At 35.4% G+C, this 20,476-nt stretch overlaps 1 pseudogene; it reads right to left on the bottom strand.

Moving 5' to 3' along the window:
• Nucleotides 1-2,150: 2,150 nt before the first annotated feature.
• On the bottom strand, nucleotides 2,151-13,553 carry LOC113439036 (peroxisomal targeting signal 2 receptor pseudogene; annotated as a pseudogene).
• Between the last annotated feature and the right edge of the window lie 6,923 nt (nucleotides 13,554-20,476).

A 20,476-nucleotide genomic window follows, 5' to 3' on the forward strand; every position in this document is an offset into this window, starting at 1 on the left:
ATCATTGGGACCACTTTGTCTTTACCTTCCAGTCCTTTCTAGTTCCTCCTTCAGATCATGGTATTTCTCCAGTTTCTTGTCTATGAAGATTCTCAGTCATCCAGGTCTTGGTTATCTCAAAGATGCTTTTTCAGGAGGCAACTGAACCTTCTTGTTTTTTCTTTGAAGACGTTTCGATTCTCAACCAAGAAGCTTCTTCAGCTCTGACGGGATGGTGGGGAATGGAAGGATTTATATTCCTTGCAGACAACTGGTCATTTGCATCCTTAGAGAGTCTAGAGAGTAAATATGTATATATTGCATATGTATATAGATGTGTGTGTGTGTGTATGTGATTTTTTATTTCTGAATGTAAGCAATAAGATCAAAATGGAGGAAAAAGGACCAAATGAAATTCATCTTCTATTTCTACAAAGTTCAAACTTCCAGATACGTAGTTGTTTAGGATGCTGAGCAACTTTTGGTGATGGTAGTGAGAATTATAATGCCCTGTTTAATTTCACGTTGCACCTGGATTTTGTATGAATATGGAAGGGGAGTTCATGATTTCATATTTTCAACTGAAACACAATCCAGTTGTAGATGCAAGGAAATCTCAGTTTTAAAAATGCAGTTACAAACCTTAAACTTTAATATTGATATAAATTGCAACTTTCAAGTTATTTCCTGTCATGTCAGTTCTACTCACTATGCCTTGTACTCCTAACAGCGCTGACCTCTTTCTGACCTGTATAAGTCTGCATTATTTCTAACACCTTTAGTGTGAGCAAAACAAATAAAAATGTTGACTTTGAAAAGTTGTTTATTAATTTCCTTGTAATTTTATAGGATAATTCTTATACAGATAGAGCAAATCTCCATCACATTGAGCTCCATTCCTAGTAATGTCATTACTACATTCAGGTAAGATTTTTGTCAGCAATACTAATATGTGTGATATTTTCAATTTCTTAATGTAGCTTATAGTTTTCATATTTCCAGAAAGTCTATTACTCAGGTATTAATCAGATCTGACACTGGTGAAGTTTCCTGCCAGAAAAGGTCACTCAGGCCCTGAGACCTGCTGAGACAATAGAAATACATCACTAATCTCCCTTTATGTTTTTCACACCATTCTAATTACATTGGAAATACAATATTTTATTGAACATAGCATGCTATATTGGCAGAAAGTCACTTTATTGCCTGCTCTTAAAGCTAATTTGTATAAATATTATGAAGTTCCCATGAAAAGAGATTATTGTAAAGTAAATTTGAATGTGTAGAATATTCATCTAGATCTCTAGAGGCAATATTGTCTTCTAGTCATTTTATTTTCACTAATAAAGCTAATGGAATGAAAATATAAATCCTTGACACGCAACAATTCAGAAATACATTGTAGATTTACTACTTTTGATTGAGGTCTGTGGTAATTAGAGCTAGCTTATTTTGTTAACAAGATGCTTTCTTCTACGTCAGCAAGCAAGATATTCCCTATTTTAAAAAGGGACCTTAAAAATGAATCAAAATATGTACTAGATAGTTCCCTGAGATAAGGCAATGTTTTGAAATCATTTCTAAGGCAAGCCTGCCATTCTCTGAGGAGTAAGAGAACATTAGTTCTGCAAACAGAAGGGAAGAGCATGAATTTCCCAGAAGAAAGCAGGTCCCCATTTAGTTTATCAATTCTAAGAATCTAAACAATATCTCAGCATTTCTTATTTATTTTAGTAGGTTATTTTAAGTTGCTGAACAAATATCTTCCCACTCTACCAAATACATTCACATCTAGCTTACCAGGTGTCTATAGGGCAGAAATGGATACATGATTCTCAATTCTATTTCAGTCCCATGAGCGTGCAGTCGAAATTCAATTATACGTTTTCCAGGTTTCCCTAAGCCTAACTCTAGAAACTTTTCAATATCTACATCAGGGAATGGCCATCTGTCATTTATTGTCCCCAGAACCTGCACTGAGTAATTTAAACCAAATGATTTGGACTCATTTCAAGGTGTAGAAGGTAATTAAGGGTAAATTTAGTATCTGTGTTATATGAATCTGTCCCTAATTACATGTTTGAAACTTTGAAGGTCATATTATAATCTAATATTATTAGTAAGGCATAATATGGCAGATGCTCAAGAAAAATAAAATAATTTCTTCTAAATCAGTTCTTTGAAATTGAGAAATCTTTTCTTGCAGGAACTACCAGTGAAGATGGATAATAGATCTTCACAGCTTCATCCAAGCACAGTTAGCCACCTGACCCGAATCATGCAAATTTAAATCTAGGCCACAATAAACTCTGTATGATGCTCCATATTTTCAAGCAGAGGATCAGGCTTGGAGAAATCCCAAAATCTCACAGTGAAATCATAGAAACAAGAAACCAATATAGTGGGATGAAATTGTGAAAATTTCACTCTTCTTATTGCATATGTATGCCCAAGCAGAATGAATATAGGTTGCTGGCTATTTCTCAGGTACCACCAGCCTTTCAAACTGCAGTTAACAGCACCTGTTACAAACAAGTTCTGATCATATTTGCACCAATCACAACTTAAAACTTCAGCTTGGTGATCAGGAATTATAACTGGGAGTCCTGATGATTTTGCATCCCAAATCTATCCTGTTTGGCCACCTGAGGTAGAGGCAAGCATCAGGAGACCATATGGTGCTAAGATAACACCTTTCTGGTCTCTGAATATTTATAATAGTCATTCCATTTCAGGATCCCACAATTTTTCTCTTTGATCCCATGATCCAGATACTATTAACTGATCTCCTCTAATTTGACCCTAGTCAACACTATAGACCTCTTGAGTGCGTTGTTTATAAACCTGCAAATGGCCTTCAGGTTTTTCTGTATCCCAGATTTGTAAAGATCCATCTCCACTAGACGTGACCAGCACATGTTCATTGTTTTCACTCCACATCGCTTCAAATAGACCATCATTCCAGTCAAAATTCCTGAAAAGATGCTTTTCATTTTTTTACCCAACACTACTAGAGTTCTACAATCATATAATACTGCGAGGTAGTACAGGCCAAACGCCCTGGCAGGATAATTAAAGATAATCTTAAATAATTATTTGTTCATTTAATACAGTAAACAGATCCCCCAACTCTGGTCATTCGGGATGTTAACAGCTATGTCTCTTCTGTGAGGCAAGACAAAAACTTCATTGTTACCCAATTCTGATCTTCATAGAACAGCTTGGGTAGCGGAGCAGGGGTGGGATTCTACCAGTTTGCACCTATTCACTAGAACTGGTTGTTAACATTCTAAGCAGTTCGGAGAACCGGTTGTTCGAAGAAATTACTGGCCTAATCCTGTGAGGAAGGCAGGAAGGGAACATCCTAGTGTTGCTTACAGCAAATGCCTCTCCGTTAACCCTTATTACATTCTTGGCAGGACTAGACTTCCTGTCTCAAGAATTTCTCTGGAGTTATTTTTCCCTCCTTTGCTGGTACTTTGCTTGTGTGAAGTGACCATTCAAAGTTATAATGGCACTGAAAAACGTGATATGACTATTTTTCACACTTATGACTGTTGCAGCATCCCCAGAGTCATGAAAGGCCAGACGAGAAGATGCATGCCTTGATGTGAGTGATATTGAGTTGGCCACACCCAGCCAATAACATGACCACCAAGCCACGTCCACCCAGTCACATGACTACCAAGCCATGCCCACCACCTAAGCCACACCCACAGAACCGGTTGTTAAAAATTTGAATCCCATCCCTGTAGCGGAGCCCACTTAGAATCAAGCAGAGCTAGATTAATTGCTAGTCTTTCTCTTTTGAAAGTAAGGTAGGACACAAATACAATACACTAACAATATATATATATATATAAAATAGATGATTTTAATATATTATTAAGATTACAGTATTGGTTATAAAAACATTCAGCTTTGCATTGCATGGTACATTATTGTGTGCATATATTACTGTATATATATATATGCAAAAGAAGTCAGAAAAGGTGCAGTTTTTCTTTCAATGAGCAAAATAAAATTCCACAAAAGCACAAGGATAAAAAAAGCCGCTCCAACATTTCCACCCTAGCAGACTGCACCTAGCAGGGCATTAAATGAATCAGAGAAGTCTGAGGCCAGAGTGCTCCAATCTCATCTCAGGACTAAATTTCATATGATTCATTATTCGCTTATAGTCTTTAAATTTGACACATGAATAAAACTATTTTAATTTACTTAAGTTTGTAGCCTGATTAAAATCTCAACATTGCACTGCTATCTCTATAAAAACTGAACACAGCTGTTTGTAATGTACTTGAAGCAGAAAAAATTCTCACTATTTTTTTTAAACTGTGAAGTACTTCTGAAAAGAGGTTTGTTTCAGAAAAAAAGACATATTATTCATTTCTGAAGAACTTCAGCATGGTTTAAACTTGATGTCGAAAACATACAAACAACTTTCAAGTTTATGTAGCAGTTACCAGGGTACAAAAAGACTTCAAGGCAAAGGATGATTCCCCCCGCCTTCTATTACCTTGTACCAGGCTTTTGCCATAAAATGGCCTATTACAGCACTGAGTCTTTGTTTATTATATCATTGAGGCCATACCCATGGATTACATGGGTATCAAACTTCTGGCATCACATTACCGTTACGTGACGTTTCACGATATTTTTTTTCTCTTTGCAGACCTGGGTAGCCATGGCCTGCCCCCTGATCCTCTCATGATGGCCTGCATGAAGCCAGTTTGACACCCCTTCCTTAATCACTATACCACATTGGCTCTCTACAAGATAATGGAATATAATAACTGTCTGCAGTTTTTAAAGCAGTTGTATCAGTTCCTTTTGTAGCTGGTCTGGTCTTTTGTGCTTGTTCTTTTTTTTTTTTTGAAAATTTTATTGATTTTTAGAAACAAACATAAACAAACAAAACATGAAACATAAAAACATGAAACATCTTTTTTGAAAGCAGCTTGATCCCGGGTTACATCTCTTCGTACAGACACAAATTCAAGTTCATGCTCATTTTTATATACCATTCCATATCTTATTACCATTCTACATTTTCTATATAGCTTTTCCCCTCTTTTAACTTTCTTAATTTTATTTTATTTATTTCATCTCAATTCAGATAATTATACTTATATTCTTTGTCTGTCCTGTTTCAGCTATCTATTATCTTTTCTCATTAAACAAAATTTCTCCTGGGTTCTGCTTGGTACATTCTAAAACTACACACTATATTTTAAAAAAAGAAAAAATATATGAATATATAATATAATTAAAACAACAATCTATACCAGTTCAATTCTATCGTTAATATTAATATTCATTTAAATCTTAAACATTTTACACATTACTTTTCAAATAGGTATCATGTTTCTATGGGAACACTTATAAACTTTCCATAGTTACTTCCCCTACACTTCACTTATATTTTATAAAACATTGAGTAAGTCCTGTTTCTTTACATCTTGCTCCAAACCTTTATAACTTCTCTTCCCTTCCTCCTTCCCTTGCTTCTTCTCTCTCCCCTTTTTACCCCCTTGTCTCTCCACCTCCATTTCCCTCTTCTGTGTTCCCCTTTTCTGTTGCTTTCTAACATTATATCCACTTTTCACATTATTTTTCTCTTTTTTGGCTGTTATTTTTGGTCTTGAATTCTCTATTCTCTTTCCCCCCTTTCCCCTTTCTTCCCCAGATAAAGTTACTTGTTCATTGAAGATGGCTTCTTCTTTGTCCCAATCTTCTTGTTGTGCAGTCTTTTCTTGTAGTTTCTCGTAGGTAAAAATTGCCATTTCTAAGAATTGAAAAACGGAGCCAAAAGAGCCCTTCCCTTCTTGTTCCTTTTCTTTATATATTTTAAATTCCATTTTCAGTTCGTCCACAAACGATGCCATTGTAAAAACATTTTAAACAACCACCCAATTGTTTTTAGTCATTCAAATATAATTTTCAGAAGTCCCAAAGTCACCAAACAATCCAAATACACACAAGCTGTTTCTTTTAACACTTTCTTCTTTTTTCACTTTCTCTTCCTGGGGTTGCTATTTAGTTGCAAAGTTCCAGTTAAAATGCATCTTTTAGAAGTCTTATTAAGATTTAACTTTAGGTTTCTTTAAATTCCAGGCAGACTCCTCCAAATCCTGCCCTTATTCTTTTCCTCTCCCCTCCCACTTATAGCACAAAAAATATATATATATATTTTTTAGTGTTCAGAAATCTTTATTGTCCCCTTGGCATTTAACTATATTTCCAGTTTAATTACTTATTGATGCCAAAGTGGATTTTTCCAATTTCTCATTCATCTCTCTTCGCTGCCAACGTAAGGAAGGAGAGTGGAAAAAAAAAACTTTCCCTTTTCCCTTTTCAAAAGAATGATCTTTGCTGATGATGTAAAGCTGTTCAACACCACAGACAATACTGCTACCCTTCAAAAAGACCTTGACTATGTATCAGGATGGTCAAACAAATGGCAACTTCAAATCTCAACAAATAAATGTTCTGTCCTACATATTGGCAAAAAATATATATCAGAAAATAAAATACAGGCTGAATAGTCAAGACCTTGTTGATGATCCAAACTCTGTCAAGGATCTTGGAGTACTCATCTCTAATGATCTAAGTCTAGAGCCCACTGTAACTACATAGCCAAAAAGGCGTTAAGAGTTGTCTTACATAATCTTACACAGCTTTTTCTCTGGTAATATTACACTACTAACTAGAGCATACAAAACATTTGCTAGACCAATACTCGAATACAGCTCATCAGTCTGGAACCCACATTAGGTATCTGATATTAACACAATTGAGAAAGTCCAGAAATATTTCACAATAAGAGTTCTCCACTTCTCTACTCATTGCAGAATGAATACCTTATGCCACCAAACTCAAAAGTCTAGACTTAGAAAACCTAGAACTACGCCATCTTCCGTCCGATCTAAGTATAGTATATAAAATCATACATTGCAATGTCCTACCTGTCAATGAATACTTCAGCTTCAACCATAACAACACAAGAGTAAACAATAGATACAAACTTAAGCTTAATCGCATCAAACTTGATTGCAGGAAATACAACTTCAGCAACAGAGTAGTCAATGTCTGGAATACTCTACCTGACTCTGTGGTTCCCAAACCCCAAAAACTTTAGCCTTAGACAGTCTACTATTGACCTCACCCCTTTCCTAAGAGGTCTGTAGGGGCGTGCATAAGCACACCAATGTGCCTACTGTCCCTGTCCTATTGTTTCTTTTATTTTTTTATTTTTCTTATATGTATCCATGTATTCATAACTATGTTTTTACTTATACCTATTATCTTGTAAGCAATCGACAAACCAAATAAATAAATAAATAAATAATATCTATAGTATTAAACCTGCAGTAGTAAGAATAAATAAATTTATTTATCCCTCTCTTTCTCTGTGTCTGGGCTCACCAGGTGCCACAGTCCACCACGCAGGCTGGGAAGGACACACATGGGGGTGGGGGGTTGAGGGTGGTGGCAGCTGAACATGCTGGGCCAACAGTTCAATGAAGTCATACAGGCAGATAGAGCATGCCCAGGCAGCAGACGCAGGCCAGGAGGGTGTCCTCGCTCAGGTGCAAGAATAATGGAACCCTGCAGGGAAGGAGGAGGAAGTCCATGCAGGGAGAAAGGGCCACCCCCTCACCCTGCCACTGTGCCCACTTGCAGGCCATTGTCCAAGAAGAGACCAGCCGGGTAGCCATGCAACCCCAGCAGCATATGGTGGATCATGATGCTGCACAAGGAAAGGGCTTGAGCCCCTCTTTGCAGGATATCCAATGATGCCCCCAGCCTCCTTAGTGAAGAGCCAGCTCTGGGTGCTAGAACAGGCCCCCTGAGAACCAGTTGTGTGCCGAGGCATCACATTATTGCAAGGCCTCGCTCACTACCTGCTGAGATGCCTAGACCTGGTGACAGATGGGATCCTTCAGGCACTTAGCTTGGCAGCCTGTTTAATAGCTCCGGATCTTCCCTCCAAGTGCTTTGTCAGAGCTGCCTTGAGTTTTCCATGCGCAGATGTCGGTTGCTTGGAGGGCAGTTGGCGGCTGGTTAGAGGAGCACCGAGATGCCAAAATGGCCTCAGGAGAGGCCAGGCAATATGAGATTTATACATACTACCACTAAAATTCTACTGTAGGGATCTGATAACAAACAAGACAGTGTAAGAAGAAACTATTTAATACATAATTTATAAAGTGTCAACTACTAATTTTCCTGACTTCCTTCAGAGTTTTGAGAAAACTTTTAAATTAGGTAATCATTTAAAAAGATATAAGAAATTGATTTCTGAAATTGATACTTCGTTTAGCAATCATCCAATTCCCTTCCCTTATTTTGTTGTTCTATCACAATTATCTGTTGGACTTGACAGAAAACTCAAAGTGAAAAGATGACAACAAAGTACATGGTGTCAGCATTACAGAAAACAAATTATTTATATTTATATTGTCACCCTATGTAAAGGATTTTAGAACTGACTTTGGAAAATGGAAGGCATTAAATTGGGAAAGGAAGGCATAAGTTGCTGAGGAGTGACTTGTTGCAATGTTCATCTTGAGAAAGAGATAGTATGAAAAACTCAAAATAACCCTGCCTTGATTTTGTTCAAATATATTTGAATACAATATATTTTGTTCAGTATAAAAGAGGGAAGTGAGAAACCTGGGTGCCATTTACCATACTACAACAAGGAGCATTCGTGAACTTCCTACCTGTCTCAAAGGGCTAATGCCCAATTTGCATTGTCTCTCCTCACACATAATTTTTAACATATTTGGTACCTGTAAACATCAGCCAGGCATATTTACCATGGAAACAGGGTGATTTTAGTTGAAAGATATAGTCTATGAAAAGATGTATCAGAGTTCCAATAGTGAGATGGCTGGCTTATAAATGGTTTAAAATAAATAAATGCTCTGAACCTCTGAAAAACTTTACATAGAAAAACTGCATATGGGATACAACTACTGAACCTTATTTTAAAAATCAAACTACATTGAGAAGATAAAGGTGTCCCTAAAACATAGTAAGATATGACCAATATTTAAAACTTTTTTTAATGGGAACTAAGGGCCATTGTGATGATAGAGAAAATGTTATACATACAGTATGCATAACTGCAATTTCTTATCTTCCTTCACAAGTTTCTAAATCTCTGGTATTCTGCAGCTAAAACAACTGTTTTCATATCTTCTCTCCTAATGGAAGAAGCCATTTCACTGGACCTCAGCAATATTGCCACTGAACTTTGATTAGTAAAGCTTTAGAAAACATAGTTGCACCTTATAGCCCTAAAAGGAGATATTTCTCTGAAGGCTCGTTAAAGAATTATGCAAGCCTGTTTGTTTTATAAAACTGTTGTGACTAACAGTTAAGGTGATCCTTGACCTTGAGAGCGATTCCAGCTAACAATCTGCTGTCCTGTTCTCTTTCATGGGTTGCACAATTTAAAAATATGCTTCCTACTATGAAATGGATTGATTTGTTTGAGCAGGGAAATGATACTTATTTTTCAAAAAGTTCTATATTGTGTTAATGTCAGCTTTATTATGTATTACTAACTGTCAGTGTGTAAGAATGTTAAGCATTAAGGTGGGGTGTTCTTTTCTCTTTTTGTGGTATCTGTAGGTTGTTTACCATTCTTTAGCAAAATTGTCCATTTCCTTATGTGAATCTTCAGACTAAAGGTGTACTTTATGAATCATAACATAAGTCAAATAGACCTTTTCAGGAGTTATCTTCTAATAATATGATTATCTTGATAAGATCCCATATGTAATCCACATATTTTCTTACAGGTTGTGGTATCTTAGTTCATTCAGGAATTATAAAAGTTATTGTCTTCTCCTGTCTTATTTTTATCCTGTAGATACCAGAGCTTCAGTGTGTAGCTTGATTACCAGACATTCAAACTGGTATTCAAACCTCACTTTGAATATTTTTCGCAGATCCTGCTAGATAATTTCTGGAATTTTTGAGATAAGAATAAATGAATGAATAAATAAAGGCAGAAAACAAATATCTGTTTTACGAAAAATGTTGGAATCACAATTATTGTGGAAAAATAAAGCTGGCTTCAAGATCTGTTCCACTGCAGATGTACAATCAATGGATTCTTCTGTGGTGTGTTTAATCCACAACCCTCTGATATATTTTGGCCAAATTTTACCTTATATTGTATTACTTTTTTCCTTTCAGTCTTTTTGGCTCCTTCCAACCCTCTCTTTGAAAGTCAGCATTTTTTGTCTTTTTTTTTTCAGCCAGCAGTTTTATTATCTGCTTGCTTGTAGTAGAACTTGTAGTTTTATAACTTAGCAACCACAGTGTGAACATTTACCTTTTCAAGAAAAACCCATAACTTTTACCTGTATGTGCTAATGACAGAAACAGGTGTTGTAGATAAAACAACTAAATCTTTTAGCAATTCAGCACAGAGCAATTAAGAATGCCATCCAGCTTCAGGGAAAAAAATCTATTTAATTTACTGGCTTACTTTTTGTAACGCTTTTTCTTGGTAGATGGTTGATCAACTTACCTAAATGTTAAACAGCCTAGACAAAAAAGAATTCTGGTATAAAGGTATAAATAGCAGCTTCAGAAAAGTTCCCTTCTCTCCCAATACTACAACAGGCCAGGAGTAGGATAAAATTTCCTTTCTGTTGTTATAGGGATGATAATTTCAATTTAGCTATTGTTATTTGAATTAACAAATACTGAAGTACACATATGCAAACAACTATGAAGATTGTGAATAAGTGGCCTGGGAAATCTGTGCAAAACTGTGGAAAGAAAAGTTTTACAAAACTTCTTCGTGCTTTAAAGTTTCTATAGAAATAGGACTCTGCTTCAAATCGCTCTATTAAATTCAAAAGCATATTTGTTGGGTTTTAATCCTACATTTTGTCAAGAGTATATACTTGGGTATAACTTTTTGCTATGTTTGCATCTTACGTATCCTCTATTTACATAATCCTCTATTTGACAAAATCCTGAAATCCTAGTAGGGTCTTCATATCAGAGTCATATAGACCCACTTTGTCTGTCTTCTAAACTTCATCTTCAGTTCATTTTTGATGCAGATAAAAGCTACAAACTGCCTTGCCTTCATTTCATTGCCCTGCCTTTCTGTTTACAATTTTCTTCTCAGTCTCTCTCTCTATCTTAATCTGCCCATTGAAGATAACTTGTCAGTCTGATTACATGGACTCTAACCCATAAAGGAATCTACATTCTTTTCTAGACTTGCTGGAAGAAGTTTTGGTTTGAAAGGAATGTTGGGAGAGAGAGGCTAAGTGCCCACTCAATCCTGTTTCCCTAACTGGTGATATGCTGCAGGAAGAAAATGAATAGGAGTATAAATGCTTTCCCAAAACATACCTGTTTTGGGGTATTAATGATTGTTACAATATGAGGGAAAAGCTTAATCATCTTCCTTTTTTCTACCTGATATAAGGACCCCTAAGTAATTATCATAACATAATATATAGGCCTGATCAAAAATATCATATTTTTCATTAGGCATCTTTCAAGTCTTTTTTTGGGGTGGGGTGGGGTTTGCAATCATTTAATTGCTTACCATTTTGAAATGAGAGTTTCATATTGTTTTTGTCTTCCAATTTTACTATACCCATTACCATGTCCCTTCTATTTCCCCTTTTTGCTATAAGTTATTCCTTACTTCCTAGAAAAGACCATGTATTTTAATCTCTTAGGAGAAACAGCTAAGATAATGTTTAACATGGTTCTGTGAAGCCATTGGCACAGCCATCTAGTTCAAGAATGCTACTCCAAATAAGACAAGTATTTCATAGGAATATGGTCTTGCTTTCTTATCTTCCTCCTCTGCTTATGCTAAACTTTAGTTGGTAAATAGGATGTGGATCTATAAACCATACTGTACTTTCTAAATGTCTAGTACAATTATGATCTGAACACTAAATATGACAGGAATCTCTTTAAATCCACTAGTTATACCTCAATAGGAAAAGGCCCCATCCTACACTGCTGTTTGAAAATAATGAAGGATACAGATCATTGCTGTATGGAAGCACTTTTGAAGAGCTCTGTTCTGGAAATTGATGGTCTAACCAGGCAGTAGTCTTTCTTTTATTTATTTCTACTAGAGAAATTAGGCTTTAAAGTCCTTACTCATATTAACCGTGGATGTTTTGAAATCTATTCTTTCATTATGGGAGCTTGTTTAGGAATGTATTTGTATTGTGTCTGAACATGTACATAAATGAAGAATGTATGTGTGGCTCCAGTCGAATGAATCAGAAGCTGCAAAACTGCACTATCATGGCTCTATTCATTTGGTTGTCCCTCCTGTGAACCTCCAAATCTTCCAATTATCAGCAAACAACTCCTGCTGTGCATTCAACTTGATGACACTTTAGAAATACTATATTTACTAAATAATATTTACAGTATCCAACATTGTTCATTAATAAGAACACAAGAAATCAGCTTTTTCTTTCCCTATTAGCTCAGTGTTGACATGAGGGATCCTTAGTACTCTCTGAGCTTGCTTGTTTTCTTGCAGATATTTCATTCAGAGGTGGTATTCAGCAGGTTCTGGAGAACCAGTAGCGGAAATTTTGAGTAGTTCAGAGAACCAGCAAATGCCACCTGTGTCTGGTCCCACCCCCATTTCTTCTCTGCCTCCTGAGTCGCAGCTGATCGGCTGGGTCTTCTTTTGTTGTCCTGCACAGGAGAAGGGAGCTGGAAAACAGGTTAGTGGAGTGGGGAAGGAATGGGATTTTGCAGTATCCTTCCCCTGTAGTGGGGTGGAATGGAAATTTTACAGTATCCTTCTCCTACCATGCCCACCAAGCCACGCCACGCCCACCAAGCCATGCCCACAGAACCGGTAGTAAAAATGTTTCATTTCACAGAACCACTGATTTCATTACCTAAACTAGGTAACATCATTAGTGCCCCAAGGACCCCTGAGAGCACCAAGAACCCCTCAGAGTTATTCTGAGTTTCTTTCTCACACTTGGTTTAGCCTCTGGATTATGTAAATACTCCCAAGTTCCTTTTTATGGTAATTTCCAAATTCCCTTAAAATGACCCTGATCTGTAGGGTAGGACTGGAGAAACAATTTTTTTGTGAGCTGGAGAAAAGTCTGGAATAGGACAGCAAGAAAAAAATATTACTTTCCAAGTGAACATTTGTTCACATGACATTAGATATAATTTACTATCCATATCAGCATTATTTACATAATTCAGCTTTCTTCAACCTAGTGTCTCAGACATTGGAACTACAAAATCTCAAAATCTACCCAGGAATATATAACTCTAGCCATATCCAATGTAGAAGGCACCATTTTATGAAGTTTTATAGTTTCATGCCATGTCTATAAACACAGCTCAGACATATGAAGAAGTTAGGAAATTGTTGTCTCACGTGGCACACAAGTATGTGCCAGAATTTCTTGCAACTGCTTTAATGTTGCTGTAGTCCTCTTGGCAAGTTTTCTTCTTGCTTTTTCATCAATTTTGGAATGATGTTCAGTTCTTGGTAATGTCTCTATTATGCCATATTTCTCCATGTTGATAACTGTCTTCACTGTGTCCCATTATATATCCAATTCTTTGTAAATTTTTTTGTTTCCTTCTCCTGACTGTTTTCCAACAACGTGATCACTTTGATGCTGTGTAAATTCTCTGCAGACCATGGCTTTTGCTAAGAGGTAACTGCATATATATCAGAAAAATCCTACTAGATCAGCTAAACTTTATAAGGGTTTGATCAGAATTACATTAATTGATGGCAGGTGTGTACTGATTACTATTTACCATCAGTTTGAATGTGGTTGATTAATTCTGAACACACCCACATTCCTAAGGATGTGAATTATGCATCCGTATTATTCTAGTTTTATATTGTTATTTTCCCTCTAAGAGATTTCAGTTTGTTTGTCAATTGAATTGTACAGCTTATGTTATATTAAAGGTGAAAAAAAAAATCTGAAGTGATTTATCTTACTCTGATTTTACATCAAAAACCTGACTTTTTAAAGGGGGTGTATAGAACTTTTTATATCGATTGTAGATAGATAATCTAACTATTATATACCCCTTCCTGAAATCCTAGTCTTAATGTGAGATTTCTTTATTACTGAAAAGTGAAGTATCTTACAAAGAATGATCAGGGCAGTACATTTATTTCTGTTTCTATGAGCAACCATTTAGGTTTTCCAGTGAGTGGTCGCTCTTTATATGACAAGAACATGCTAATATTTCATCTAGCAAGAGAGACAATGATATGACAGATCTATTTCAATATTATTCCTGGAACTCTTCCATATACTAATACTTGCTACCTCATTACCAAATAAGTATCACAGTTTTGAAACATTCACAATTCTTCTCTGTATTAAAATAATGTCAATGTGCAATGTAATGTACTGTTCAAAAAATACTGGTCCCTAAATGTATGGTAAACTTGGTCATAAGAAACCCTGTATTTTTATGACATTTTGATTAATTTTAATGCACACTGTTACAATGCTGATTTTCTAACTTGTCATCCAGAGCTTTCAGTTGTTAGATATATAATTATGATGTTTTAATATATTTGCTTCTGTGGTCAGTCTTGTAAAAATGATATAAAATATTAGAAGCTCATTGGTCTGTAAGAAAATAGAGAAAAGTAAATCCCACTTAAGCAATTACAATTGGAGTCTTGCAGAACTCTTCATTAGGTTAGGTCGGTGTTCCTCAAACTTGGCAACTTCGATGCCATGCTTGCTGGGGAATTCTGGAATTGGTCCATGCATCTCAAAGTTGTTAAGATTGACAAACCACTGGGACAGGTGGTGTAAATGGTGAAAATGGAAGGGAAAATATTTAGGACAGATCTAAGTCTTCCCTTTCCCCTCTTTTTCTTAATAAATTTGACTTGAACCTTTTCTATGGCCCTTGGTTGATTCTAATGAGTAAATATCTCAAGTAAAACAAGGACTACCTTTCCTTTCTTTAACAATTAAATATTGCAAAGTATGTGATATAAGCTATGCTATAGTAAACACTTCTTGAACTATAGCCACTTTCCATGAGTTCTGCTTTGAGATGTTACAAAAACAAGCCTTCAAAGATGGGAGAGGCTAATATTTGGAATAGACTCTCCTGCTCAAGCAGGGGTTGGACTAGATGACCTCCAAGGTCCCTTCCAACTCTGTTACTGTATGATTCCATGAGCTTCATCCATCTTCAGTCCCCCTCCCATTTACCTATGAATGTAACTTTATAAATAAATCAGTAATAAATTAGTAATATAAATAAATATTAAATATAAATAAAACAGTAATACGTTTTTCTTACGAATTTTGAGATGAAACTGAAAAGCAAGTGTAATAAGACTGAGGCCTTTCTGTTCAGTCCATTCTTGAATTAACTTTTATAGGATAAACTATGTAGAACAGATCCGGACAGCTGGTTTAATGGCCTTTAATCCTTAAAGTGGCATAAAATTGTGCTGGTACAGTTTGTTCTGTCCATGTAGTTGGTCTCTAGTCTGTTCCATGAAAGACAGGTGAGTGATATTTTCCCATTTCTTGCAAATGAAGACAAGTTTCTGTATCAAGAAGTGTACCCTGAAATAATATTTTCCTATTCAAGTTTCATGAAATATTAAAATGAAATTAAAAACCAAAACACACAATATGAACATTTCAAGGATTTAATATTTCAAATTAAAATATTCAGTTTAAATAAATGTTAATATTTAATTAATATTTAAAATTAAATATTAATTTCCAAAGAACTTTTTTTTCCTGGCTTACATTCTAAAATGATAAAGGTTTGACACAAAAGATGGGTTTCTAGGAACACCTGAAATATCCTGTTGCTGACATTTCCAAATAGCAAGAGGAGACCATTCTCAAGTGTGATTGTCCTTTCCAAGTAACCAGCTGATTATAACTAACACAATCTGCAAATCTTCTTCTGATCATTTAAATAAACATTTAGATCTGTCATGGATCTGAAATGCAGAAGTGGGTAATCGAGACTAAAGTTATTTACAGCTCTATACATTTACGTTAATACTTTGAACTTTGATTCAAAAATTAAAGAATGAATTAATTACGTTGAATATATAATGTTTGCATAAACATCTCTCCGATTCAAGATTCTGCTATGTTCTGCCTCATCTGTAGTTTTGAATCAGTTACAAGGGTAGCATTCTTGCACACCTCTGAGAATTTTACAGACTAAATATCTAGACATTATTATTACTAGTAGATAAAGTACAGTTTTTAGGGGTTTAAGCTATCTTTGACCTACAAATGCTTAGAAGACAAAACTCTGACAACAAAAGTCAGTTATGTTTCTAATGGTGATGCATCAGGAGTAGAACTGGCATGCTTATTTGAATGTGTTGTTTGTAATAGTCCATCCTTTTATCAAAATAATCTTCCGGTTTGAGCTTCTTCAGCAATGGACTGAAATCCGCGATTGTGCACGGTTTCGATCCGTGCTCGCTGCCGGAGTGCCCCGAGTTGGCTAGATTCGGGGCAAAAGCTACCCTGTAGAGGTGGTAAAGAGGGGGGAGACCACCAGCATGGTCGAGGAGAGCTGCATCTCTCCTCTTCAGCTGGCCATTAGTCCCTTTACCAAAGGCGGTTGCAGTGGTGGTCAGAAATGGCCACCTCAAAGAAGAACCCGACCAGAAAAGATTGTGCAGGAGGAAGATAAGAAGAGAAAGTTTCGACTGACTGGGTTGAACTGAAAAAGCAAAAGGTACCCTGGAATTTAAACTATAAAGAATAACTTGTTTCCAAAGAAGATTTTTGAAGTGGCGAAGGAGAGAGGGAAGGGAAAACATTTGGTCTTTTTTTCTTTCCTTCTCCATAATGACAGTAAAGAGACTTAAGTAAGAAATTGATAAAAATTCACTTTGACATGAATAGGCATTTAAGCTGAAAATAAAATGTCAAAGGGATAATAAAGATTTTTGGATATTTAAAAATGGAGAGAAAAGGAAAAAATAAAAGGGTGGGATCTGGAAAAATGGAGGAGACCACCTGGAAGTAAAAGGAATTAACAGTGAAACTTTAACAAGATTCCTAAAAGATACATTCTAACTGAAACTTTGTAACAAGATAAATAGAACCCCAGGAAGAGAAAGTGGGGGGGAAAAGCAAGAAGACACAGCTTTGGATTATTTGGATTATTTGGTGATTTTTGGATTTTTGATTATTGGATTTAAATGACTAAAATCAATCATGTGGTTGTTTAAAAGTATTTAAAATGGAATCACTCTGGAAAGAACTGAAAATGGAACTTAAAAAACAGAAACAAGATGAACAAGAAGAAAGAGGGCTTTTTGGTTTCGTATTTCAATTCTTAGAAATGGAGATCTTGTACTATGACAAACAACAAAAAATGCTTTCAGAACAAGAAGGGTGGGACAAAGAAGAAGCCATCTTTAATGACCAAGTAATTCTATGTGGGGGAAAAAAGAAAAGGGGGAAAGAGAGTGAAAAATTTAAGATCTGAAAAAACAACCAAAGAAAAAATAGTTTGAAAAGCAATTACAATATTAGGAAGAAACAGAAGATTGTAATTAACATTAATGGTTTAGCTGAATTGGAATAAAATAAGTATTTTATATATTATTATATATATTCTTTTTAAGAACTTGGTGTGTATTTTAAGAATGTACCAAGCAGAATTTGACTGCAAAAGTTATGTGTTATAAAATAGAGGTTAGATATTGAATGTTATAATTGTAAAGGCATAAACTGAAGTTTAAATAAGATTTGAATGGACAAAAATTAAAAGATACAAAGGTGTCATACTCCAATCAGTAACTACAGGGGAAAACTTGTTTAACAAGAAAAGAAAATATGAAATTGAAACAGGACAGCCAAATATATAAATATAATGATTTGAAAGATATTGAAACTTAGAAAAAGATATATAATTGAATTTAGAAAGGAATGAGATAATTAAAAACAAGGTTGAGAAAACTAAGGGAAGGGAAAAATCACTGAGAAAATGCTAAAATAGTAATAAGATATGGAATAAAATACAAAGATGAATATGAAATTGAGTTTGTGTCTGTATGGAGAAGTGATAACCCGGGGTCATGCTATTCTCAAAAAAAGATATTTTATTTGTATTATGTTTTGTGAAAAATCAAAATAATGCAAGGCAGTTTTCAAAAATTACTTCAGCAATGGCTAGTCAGTCAGTTTTTCTTCTGAAGAACATGACAATGTAACTATTATTTATATTTTATCAGTTTGAGTACGAACGGATACAGCTTTGAACATTCAAAAGTGTTCCCAGCTGCAAATAAATAAAAAAAAACCTTATTCAAACTTGCGATAAAATAGGCAATCTTCCATCTTCATAATTTGTCCAGAGAGCTGGAAAAATATCTTCAACATTAGAACTGCTGTGAAAAGTGCTAATTGTGCTGGAGTGAAAGAGAAGATGATAATTTAAAAATATAATTGCTCTGGGGAAAATTTTCTACTGCAGGCAGCTCCATATTAAATAACGCTTTTAATTTATTTCCTTCGGGAAATTTATATTTACAATGAGGACAAATGGGAGAAACACAGTAAGTGATACAGATTTAATGTCTCAAAACTGAGAAGCCTGTTTATTTAATATATGCCGTACTAATTTATATGTATTTATGGCTTTACTGATCTATAACACTAATCTGAGCATCTTTTTCATGTTTTGTGTACCTATAAATCAATTTTAATAAATGAAGTCCCTAGTAAAAAAAATAATGCCTCACAAAGATATGTACTACAAAATGCAAAAAAAAAAAAAGATAAAATACCAATCCTGGCTGCTTAATACTCATTGGGCCTCTGCAGATTGAGGCCAGCAGCTCTGCCTTTAATCAAAATGGTCATTAAGTGGGAAATCACATAACCATGACTGTGCTTTCCTTTGCCCATCCCACCTTTTTCTTTGGAATACTCACTCCAGTGGTGGTACAATTAGCAAGAAGGGAATTAATGGTTGTATGTAATAGTTGTAGTGGACAATGTACAATGCAGATGTGCAGCTATCCTGACTGTGCTATTGCAAACATCCTGGTGTATTCCCCTTTATGTGCCGTTTGCAAATAAGTTGTTGGCAACAGGCTAGTAGGACATAAATGAGAAGAAATGGCATTCATTCTTCCTGTTTTGAAAAAAAAAATGCAGTTAAGTTGAAAAAAGTCAAAGAGCCACCATAGAGACCTGCTTAATGGGACATATACTACACTACAGGATATTTCCGACAAAACCTATGGCAACCAATTTAGAAAGTGTTTGTTTTACAACAATAATCCCAATTATTTATATTTATATTTATTGAAAGCTATGTTGAGGGCATTACTAAACTGAAAGGAGAATATAAATAATTATAATAAAGAACTGAATAGCAAGCAAGTAGTGGGAAGAAATTAATTTATTCAAGTTGTCAGAGCCATTTTAATTGTATTACTATTGGAAGATATAGAAAACTAGCTGGTTCTAAGAGCTGTGATTCTGTCTCATCAGTGATTATAAGTTTACATGTTTAGATTGTGATCCTGCATATTGTTTGTGGGGGTAATCCTATTAAATCTCATGTTTGACTATGATATATACATTGCACCTAATTAAAGTGTTCCAATCTATTTGAAGAACTGATCTGATGTACATTCTTTAAAGAGTGACCAATAAATTGTGCATTTATGGAGATTTTGTGTAGGGAAGCATAGTCAACTAATGAATATTCTTGTTATGAACACAGGAATTCTCATTAGCATTAGTTTTAAGATAACAAGCATGTTATGAAATGTCAGTAAAACAGGGAAAAGAAGGTAAAACAACTTTGCTTGGAAAAAGGTTACCTTAATATTTCATAGAATATCACCCTGTTGAAGTTAATATTAATTGGGAAATGTGATTTAAAAAGAACACTGTAGGAAAACAAAACATTGCCAAGTAGGGGTGGGATTCAAAAATTTTAACAACTGGTTCTGTGGGCGTGGCTTAGGTGGTGGGCATGGCTTGGTGGTCATGTGACTTGGTGGACATGGTTTGGTGGCCATGTTATTGGCTGGGTGTGGCCAACTCAATATCACTCACATTGAGGCATGCATCTCCTTGCCTGGCCTCTCATGACTGTGGGGATGCTGCAACAGTCATAAGTGTGAAAAATGGTCATGTCACTTTTTTCAGTGCCATTGTAACTTTGAATGGTCACTCCACCCAAGCAAAGTACCAGCAAAGGAGGGGAAAAAACTCCAGAGAAGTTCCTGAGACAGGAAATCTAGTCCTGCCAAGAATGTAAAAAGGGTTAACGGAGAGGCAGTTTCTGTAAGCAACACCAGAATGTTTCCTTCCTGCCTTCCTTATTGGATTAGGTCAGTAATTTCTCCTAATAACTGGTTCTCCGAACTGCTTAGAATGTTTACAACTGGTTCTGGTGAATAGGTGCAAAATGGTAGAATCCCACCCCTGTTGCTAAG

Source organism: Pseudonaja textilis, chromosome 4 (genome assembly GCF_049901715.1).
Source record: "Pseudonaja textilis isolate UNSWEBS1 chromosome 4, rPseTex1.2, whole genome shotgun sequence".
In the NCBI taxonomy this organism is placed as follows: domain Eukaryota; kingdom Metazoa; phylum Chordata; class Lepidosauria; order Squamata; family Elapidae; genus Pseudonaja; species Pseudonaja textilis.